Consider the following 9,676-nt stretch of genomic DNA (forward strand, 5'->3'; position numbering starts at 1 on the left):
AGTGGAAATTTGAGATGATTGGTTGTTATAGTTCACACTAGAGAAGATGCTGGTTTAAAAGAGGGAAACGTTTCATAGACTCAAACCTCAGTTGTTTTTCTCCTCCATACTAAAACAGCTACACTGACAACATAGGAAGTTCATGTGATCAGGTAAGACCTCTTCTCACACACACACACACACACACACACACACACACACACACACACACACACACACACACACACACACACACACACACACACACACACACACACACACACACACAGTTTCTGCCTCTAACAATACATATAAAGACAATCTTTTATAATTTATCAAGTAAACAGTCTTTTGAAAGCCTTTAATTTTCCAACATTGTAGTAAAACCACTACAATGATAATGATGACCCTGATGTGAAAAAGTAGATATTAGACTTACAGGGCACTTACAGTGGATTTGTTTTAATTTATTTCCACCAGTTTTGTTACATAAATCTCACAATAAGCAATAAAGAACTACTTTATACCTGAGATGGTTAAGTTTACAGTTTAAGTATTTTAACTGGCAGGATGATCTGCTGAAGAATGATGGGAAACACTGGAGCTTTAACAGTATAACCAGTAGGATTTCCAATAATTTGTGTGTCACACACATGTGCACTGAAAGACTGGCGGAAGACATAAAGCCCAACACTCATGCACACTTAGATAAAGACAGGAAATATAGAATGAAAAGAGGAAGGGAAGCAGCAAGTTTTATGCCAAATATAACCACCTTTAAATATATGTATGGAAATGGTTATTGCTGAACCTTTAGTGCTCTATAATTAGTAGTTACATGACACTTTAGCATCTTTGTCTATAATTTGATTAATAGTCAAATAATGGCTTGATTAAAAAAAAAACAAGAAAACGTCAAAGTTGATTAATACAGACCTTTGTAGTGTTAGACATGTATTACATTGTTTCTGAATGTGTGAATAAATGTACTCACAATGTTTTTTTCATACACACTAGATAAAATGAACGCTGTCCTTCTGACTATCTTGTGCACTCTCGCACTCCTGCATGGATGGAATGCAATGGTTTACAATCCAAGCCGAAACTCCAACCCACGGAACAAGTACAACAATCGCCCATGTCAGAGGACCTGGAACAATAATGGATTCAACAGATTTGTTCAGAAGCACATCCTTCAGCAATACTTCAACAGAAAATCAAAGGAGGCATGGCAAATGTGAGTTAAAGGCTTATAGATAGGTGGATCGATAGAATGCTGCCTTTTCCTTAACAGTGCAACTGGCAAAACACAATGGGATCCAGTACACAAGTACGCGTTCAACAAACCATATGCTTACATTCTTCTTGGCATAGATTCAACAAGGTGCTGGAAACATTCCTCTGAGATTTTGATCCATGTAGACATGACAGCATCACAGTGGATGCAGATTTATAATGCAAATCTCCCGTTTCACCAAAATCCCAAAGGTAATATTGGATTGAGATGTGGTGATTATGGAGGACATTTAAGCCCACTGAACTCAGTGTTAGTTCAAAAATCTAGTTTGAGCAGTCTGACTAGTCTCCTCTGAGCTCTGACATAAATATGGCATTTCTGCGCAATGACCCGACACTCACTGGTTATTTTCTCTTTTTCAGACCATTCTCTGTAAACCATAGAGATGGTTGTATGAGAAAACACCTGTAGCACTGTTTTTTTTTTCTAAAAACCTGAACCAGTTATTCTGGCAACCACAACATTACCACATTTTGAGTCACTTAAATCACCTTTCTTCACCATTTTGATGCTTGTTTTGCACTTCAGGGCATCATCTTGACCATATTACATATTTAAATTCACTTAGTTGCTGCTATGTGACTGACTGATTATATTTGTTTTGAACAGGTGTACTCAACAAAATAGCCAGTAAGAGCTGTTTAGCATTTACTAAAAATAACTATAATATTATTAATATTATTTATATTAATGTAAGTGTTATGGGGGTTTTTTTGTTTGTTTTTTTTAAAGAAAAAAAGGTTAATTTCCTTACATTAACATAGGACACTGATATGACTCTTCAGGTACTTGGAGAATGAAAGACTCTGCAAAAGACCTCTGCAGTCCTTCATCAAGAAGAAGGATGAGAAACGTGTGGTGAAGATCTGTAATGGCTCCGGCAGGCGTGTTCGTGATAACTTATGCATCAGTACCTCAACCTTTAAGATACATGATGTTGAAGTGAACACCAGCAGCTGTAGCGTTACAAGAATTACGAAAAGCACAACAAAAGTGATAGTGGCTTGTGACAAAGTTGGAAACCAGTGTCGTCCTGTTCACTTTGAAAAATATGTGTTCCAGAAGCCAACAGATGAACGCTGTCATGGTTAGCTAATTTTTATTTTTTTTGCTTGGATAAACAATCTCCTTATATCTTTTGGCTCTTTGCTACATTAAATATTATTATTTGTTATATGTCCTTTGCTTATCTCATTAAATCCTGGTCCTATAGCATTCAGTGAGAAAATCAAAAATGTGACTATATTCCACATATAAAAGGAACAGTTAAATTTCTTATGAATGCACTTTCAGCTACAGTTTATTTGCAGCTATACAAAGAGAGAAACGCATGAAAATTCATCATGATACCATCATAAATAAGACAATGTCTTTTATAAGCATGGTTTTCATTTTAAGCTTCGTTGTGATCCTCTCTGTGTTTATTTGTCAGTCTTTTCCATACTGTCCCGCAAATATTTTAAACCTACTTTTTATATTTTATATGCTAACATTAAAACTAAATCTCTTTGGAAGTTAACATAGTTTTTGGTTTCTATTTTATGGCACCTAAACAACTCGCTCTGTTATGTCATTTTGTTATGAACAAAATAAACAGTCTGAGTGAGTTGTGGGTTTTTGTTGACATATTTTGAGTTTTGTGGTTACTATTGAGAAATTGAGAAGAAGTAAAATTCAGGGTGGTATCGCCGATACTCGTCCGATACCGATACTTTGTACGAAAACTTAATGTGTTATTGTATTTTAGCTTCATCAAATTATCGCTTCATACTGATTACAGGATGTCAGGTACTTATTCTTATTGTTTAATTATGAAGAATTAAATAGAAATAAAAAACCTGAAGCTGTGCGTTAATTGACGCTATTTGAACACATATATCTTGTCATTTAACATGTTTATACTTTCCTGGACATTTCAACAAAAACATTCAACATTCACACTTTCCCTCATTCACAGTAGTGCTGTGCCACACTTGGAATTTGGGTATGAATCCAATACCAAGTAAATACAGGTATAGTGAAAGATGAATTCTCAATTTGCAAATTCTGAACACATTTTAATCACCACTATATCACTGTGATTGTAACTTTCCACAATAATTACTTAACACAACAAAACACACCTTTGAGCTTTTCATGTGTTTTGAAATTGGGCTTTTGGAGACCATAGTGCATGTTTGAGGTTTATTTTTTCCAAAGAAATAGTTAACACAGTTCAGCAGGCTACATACTGAACTTGAATGATAAAAGCAAGTATCGACCCAGTTGTGCTAGTATTGATCCAATACCAATACTAGTGTTGGTATCAATACTATTGATTTTTGGATCGATCTGCCCACCTCAGTTACCAGCCTGTTTTTGAATTCATTGGATTGTAGTTGCTTTCTCTCAGGATTTCTGCACTTTTGCAACGTTGGCTTCAAACGTAAATAAGAGGTCAAGTTTATATTTACATGTTCTAGTCAGGCAAGAGTGCTGTTACAGGTGGTGGATAGGAGAATATATCAAAACACCACCTGTGCATGGGAGCACAGGCTTGTAAAAGACCTTATAGAAAATAGTTTTATATGCACAAAAATGTATGAATCATAGACACATATCACACATATATTCGGGTATTGTACTTCCAGTCTTAACCATAGGCGCTGATCATTTATTTTATTTTATTGTCAATTTTCTCAATCCCTGTGTCTATAGACAGTAACTACCTTTAGTTTTCAGAAAATTTATATTAGCTTTTAAAGAAAAATGAAATATTGCCTTAAAGTTCCACTAAGCTATTGTTACTCCCCTCACCTTTCTAATATTCTATCTGTAAAACTCAAAGCGTGAAACTGTTCTTGAAGAGGAATTATTAAAGAATCAAATCTCATAACCAGCTGTCATGTACACACAATACTTACTGTTTACTAGTATTACCGCTTCTTCCGCCATATCTCGTGGGAAGAAAAGATGATGTTGTTGTTGTTGTTGCTTTTTGTTTCCTGTAAAGACAAGCATTGAATGCTGAGTGAGTTTGCCTGGTTTCCTGTGTGAGGCACTGCCTAGATGGTTTAAAAATATTCTGTAAAAATATTCAAAGTCGGTACGTTTTTTTTAATCATCATTGAAATATGTGTTGCTTCTCTGTGAGACATTTGCCAGATACCTCACTGTAAAATCTAATATTTTGTTTTATTCAAAATATTAAGTAGACTGAACCCAGTTTTTATCAACTTGTTATTAGAACTCAGTTTAAGTAAGTTACAGCACTTTTCATTCAAAAGCTGATCAACTCAGTTTATTTGAGTTGTCTTAACTTGTAAAAAGTAAGTAAGCCAGAAATTTTGCTTCTCAGTGCAGAAGGATAAAACGATATGGTTTGAAAATGCCACGTCACTACCGTCCTCCTCCCTCGCACAGATCAGCCCGCATGTTCATGGTGCCAGCATTTTTTTCTGTTGAGCAAACCTGGAGAAGCTTCAGTTCAAGAGATTGTTGTCATTGCTGTGAATGTTTATGTGATACCGCACACCAAAGCCTTGAAATTTCTGATAATTGGGAAAAAAGTGAGAGATGGTGGAAAGATGTCGAAAGATCCTGATTCTCTGCAAAGGTTTAATATGTTTGGAAGTATCCTGGGGCTCAACAGGCTGTCCTCTGGCAGGGCATACTGGGAGGTGGAGGTCAGCAAAAAGACCAGGTGGGATCTGGATCTGGCGAGACGTGATGCAAACCACAAGGGGAAACTCTCAATCAATCCTGACAACGGTTGCTGGGCTACTGTACATTATGAAGACCAGAAATATGCAGTCCTGACAAAAACCACCCGTGAGCCTTTCGGTTAAAGAGAAACCTCGGAAAGTTGGGGTGTTTGTAGATTATGAGGAAGGTCTCGTGTCCTTTTACGATGTCACGTCTCAGTCTCACATCTACTCATTAACTGAGTGTTCGTTTGGTGGTGAGATCCTTCCATACTTCAGTCCACATCTGAAACAAAATGAGAAAAACAGCGATCCTTTGATTATCACTGCTGTGCAAAAGCAGTAGTAATCACATGCACTGAATGTGGTTGGCAATATGTATGATTGGGTATGCAGTATTAGTTTGCTTACCTGCCCATCGGGCATTTCATCTGCCAAATCTCAACATTTTTTATTATAACAAGCCTTAATGAAAATCCTCTGACTGAGGCATCAAAACGTTTTATCTTTTATGTACTATTTTTCTAGATTTTAACATTTGAAAAGTAAAAATAGGTCATACATACAACAGTGGAAATGTATAGATTTTACAGAAACAATATGAACAATGAAATTACAGAAAATTACTAACAAAAACAAGGCTGGGAACTAGGATGTCTGGGTTTGTTGAAACACCTGCAAAAGACAGAAATGACAAAATATATTCTAAAGATCAATTTGTTAAAACACGTCGAACACGATTCCTGTTATTTCTTTAAGAAAAAAATATTAGGACATATTATGATCAAATGATGTTACGTACTGAACACCAGCAGCTGGAGGTTGTGCATTATTCAAAATCAGCTTTTAGCCAATTTTTGGGAGCATTAAAATCTTGCACCTAGATGAAAGTAACTTTAAGAAGTAATTTGACATTAATCCCTTGGATGCAACAGGGAACTTGACTTTGTTGTGCATGGACTGGTGTATGTATGCATCAGAATCAGAATACTTTATTAATCCTTAAGAAAATAATATAAGTGTATGTATGTGCTTTTCTACTCATTTTGAGCAGATTGCCTCTTATACTTCAAGCCTTGGGGGATAAGGAGGTAATTTAGGACTCAGGATCTATGACACACAGTTTAAGGGGAGCCATGGATCAAACCACCAACCTTGCCATTAGCAGATGGGCTGCTCTACCCACTAAGCCACACAGGACTTTAAAATATTAAGTTAACTTTGTGCGAATATGCTTAAATTATATGTCTTGACTGCTGTCCTAAGAGTTGCAAGACGGGAATACTTGAACTCTCTGTATCTGTAACATTTTTTGTCTGCTGATTCTTGTCTGCTGTGCACAGAGGAGTGTGGTAGTCCCCTCCACCTCTGTGCAGACACACACACAAACACAGACACTTCAGCACTCCCTTCCCACAGCTCTGACTATAAATGCTGTTTGCTATAACTGTATACCACAGGATGAATTACGGATTCTGCTTGTTTGTTGTGTCTTGTTCATTCTCCATGACTTACTGTATCAACAAAATGTTTACTTCTCTTTGTAGCTCTGTTTTACAGATTCTTTTTGTAACCATCTCCATCTGTTTGCTACTCGGGCTTCTTATATTGTGGTCTTCAGGAGTCACCATATGCCATTTAATAATGTGTGTAATATATTTATGACATCAAAAGGACAGAAATGAATAAAATTGTCATTTAGGAACATTTTTTTGTGCATTTTTTGTCATGATGTTACCACAAATAAGTTTGATAAGTAGATATTTTTTTAAATCTGTAGATAGATTTAAAAATATAAATAACACATATAATATCAATTATTGTCATTAATAATAATAATGATATAGAAATTACTCACTTACTGTCATATCTTATTTGTCCACTAGATGCCATTAGTGAGTTTTATCTCCATCCTGATGAACACATTCTCATGTTCTCATGTCTCCACCCATTGTTGTTTTCTGTTATGTAGAAGAGAGTTCTGTATAATGAATGGAAAATTAAAGTAAATACTTCATGTCCACACACAAATCAGAGAAAATATCCACTCCACTTTGGAATACTCTCATGATGGTCACTTTCAATCAATCTGTTTATTTATAAACACATTTAACAACAACACAGGTCAACCAAGCTGCTGTACATAGTAAAAAGGAAAACAAATACACACAAAAAGAACAAAACAAGACACAGTCACAATTAAAAGCTAGGGAGTAAAGATGTGTTTCTAGATGAGATTTACAAATGTCGAGTTTTGGAGAGGTCCTAATTTGAAGAAGCAGTCTATTCAAGTTTAGGCGCAGCAATCTCAAAGTCCTCGTCTCCTCTGGGTTTTAGTTTGCTGCTAGGAACAATCAGAAACAACTTATCAGCTGACCTAAGAGTTCTATTTGGAGTATTTTTAGTTACAAGATCAGAGAGGTATAGGGAAGCTAATCAATTTAGAGACTTAAAAACAAGCAATAAAATCTTAAAATCAATTCTATAACGTACTGGAAGCCAGTGTGAACGAGCCAAGACTGGGGAAATATGGTCTCATTCACGAGTGCCGTCTAACCCTAACCTCATTCTGAACAAGCTGAAGAAGAGAGCAGAGCCTGGCTGATACCAAAATAAAGATTATTACACTAATCAAGCCAGGATGAAATAAATAGATAAATCACTTTTTTGAAGTCAGCAAATGACAACATGTTCTTAATTTTTGCAAGGGCCCATAGTTGGAAGAAGCTGGCTTTTACAACAAGATTTATTTGTTTGTTTGTCAAATGAAAAATTGCCATCAAACAACACTCACAGATTTTTTTTGCAGTGGGAGTTCTGGACTTTTCCAGAGAGCCCTACTTCAGCCAAAGTGCACAGAAAAACAGGCTCAAAGTGATCAAAAACAGCTGAGGAATACACGGGAACAGAAGGATCATAAGTTTCGGCCCCTGGTGAGCTCATCACTGGACCCACTTCAGTTTGCCTACCAACCTGGCATTGCAGAGGATGATGCTTCCTCCCGAAGTTCTCTGATGACTCTGCGATAGTCGGCCTCATTAGGGCTGGGTATCGTCACTGATTTCTAGAATCGATTCGATTCCGATTCACAAGGTCCCGAATTGATTCAATCCACGATTCGATTCAATTCAATTCAATTTGATTCGATTCGATTTGAATCTGGGAAATTTTGCCTCAGACAGTCAGAAATATTAGAATTCAAATCAGTACATTAACATATTTTTGTATCTATAAAAAGGAAGCTGACACTCGCAAGACTTTATCAAAGGTGTGAGCATCACAGCAGATGCCTTTGTGTCAAAGTAGCTGAAGATAAAACAGAAAAACATGAAGGTGGTTTTCCTGGCCTGGGATTTATAAAAATATTCTGCAGTACATCAAAAACGAAAGAAAACCATTAATCAACATATGAACATTACCTCTGAAGTTACAGCGGTTTTATTAGAGACACGCTAAGCGTTTTGCATTTTGCACAAGTTTAAAAAGTTTAAATTTGTTCAGTATTGAACAGCAGAAATTAGGTTTTCTTTTCGGAAGTAAGTAAAAGGGAAAAAAACAGCGGCCGACAGCGCTGTAAATAACATAGACTTGTGCGTAACAAGCAAGCGAATATTGCAGAAAACAGATTTTTAGACGGGAAACTGTTCTTGAAGTACATAGAGAGAGAGAGAGAGAGAGAGAGAGAGAGAGAGAGCTGTGCATGAAGTGTGATTTTATCATGGTGGAAGCAAAACGGCAAAAGTAAGAGGGAATTCATGACGATGTTTATGTGAAGCTTAGTTTGGATCTTCTTTTGCTGCTGGTTCAGTCAGTATTGTTTGGGGAGAGATCAAACTAACAGCTCTAGAATCAGCGCAAAAAGGGCGTAAACACAAAGTGCGGACTCGCCGAAACATCAGAATCAGCGAGCTGTCGGCTTTCAGCCCCGACCGTGTCCGTGCCGTCGGGTGAGAAAGGCGACATCTCACTGATTCTGATCCGTCGGCGGGTCCGCGCTTTGTGTTTGCGTCTTTGTGCAGAATCCGTGTACCTGCTCTTATTTACTGTTTTAGCTGTTTGGTGGTTGTCGAAACTGAGATTCTGGCATTTCGGGCAAAATAAATTTATATTAAAAAATCGATTCAGAATTTTAATGAATCGATATCACGTTATCCAAGCCAGAATCGATTTTAATCGATGAATCGATTATCAAAACCCACCCCTAGGCCTCATCACTGATATGGACGACAGGGAGTACAGAGAACTGACGCAAGACTTTGTGGACTGGTGCCAGTAGAATTACCTCCAGATCAACACTGGAAAAACAAAGGAGCTGGTGGTAGACTTCCACAGGCACAAACATCCTCCACTGCAAGCACTAAACATCCAAGGTATAGACATTGAGGCTGTGGACAGCTACAGGTACCTTGGTGTTTAACTGAACAATAAACTGGACTGGACTCAGCCCTTTCCTGTACCTGCTGCAGAGACACAGGTCTTTTGGAGTGAAGGACCCACTCCTGAAGACCTTCTATGACTCTGTGCTGGCCTCAGCCATGTTTTAACGTGTGGTCTGCTGGGGTGGCAGCAACTTGGCTGGGGGACAGGAAGAGACAGAACAGGCTGATCCGGAGGGCCAGCTCTGTTCTAGGATGCCCTCTGGATACAGTGGAGGTGGTGAGTGACAGGAGAATGGTGGCTAAGCTGTCATCTCTGTTGGACAACATCTCCCGACCCC

General features: G+C 37.5%; 1 long non-coding RNA gene across 1 annotated transcript; it reads left to right on the plus strand.

The window, feature by feature from the left end:
• Nucleotides 1-3,058, plus strand: LOC145421370 (uncharacterized). The gene is made up of 3 exons (XR_013902713.1): nt 1-152; nt 997-1,216; nt 2,062-3,058. It is a non-coding gene; the product is annotated as an uncharacterized LOC145421370 (long non-coding RNA).
• The last annotated feature ends 6,618 nt before the right edge of the window (nt 3,059-9,676 follow it).

This window comes from Astatotilapia calliptera, chromosome 3 (genome assembly GCF_964374335.1).
Source record: "Astatotilapia calliptera chromosome 3, fAstCal68.1, whole genome shotgun sequence".
Classification (NCBI taxonomy): domain Eukaryota; kingdom Metazoa; phylum Chordata; class Actinopteri; order Cichliformes; family Cichlidae; genus Astatotilapia; species Astatotilapia calliptera.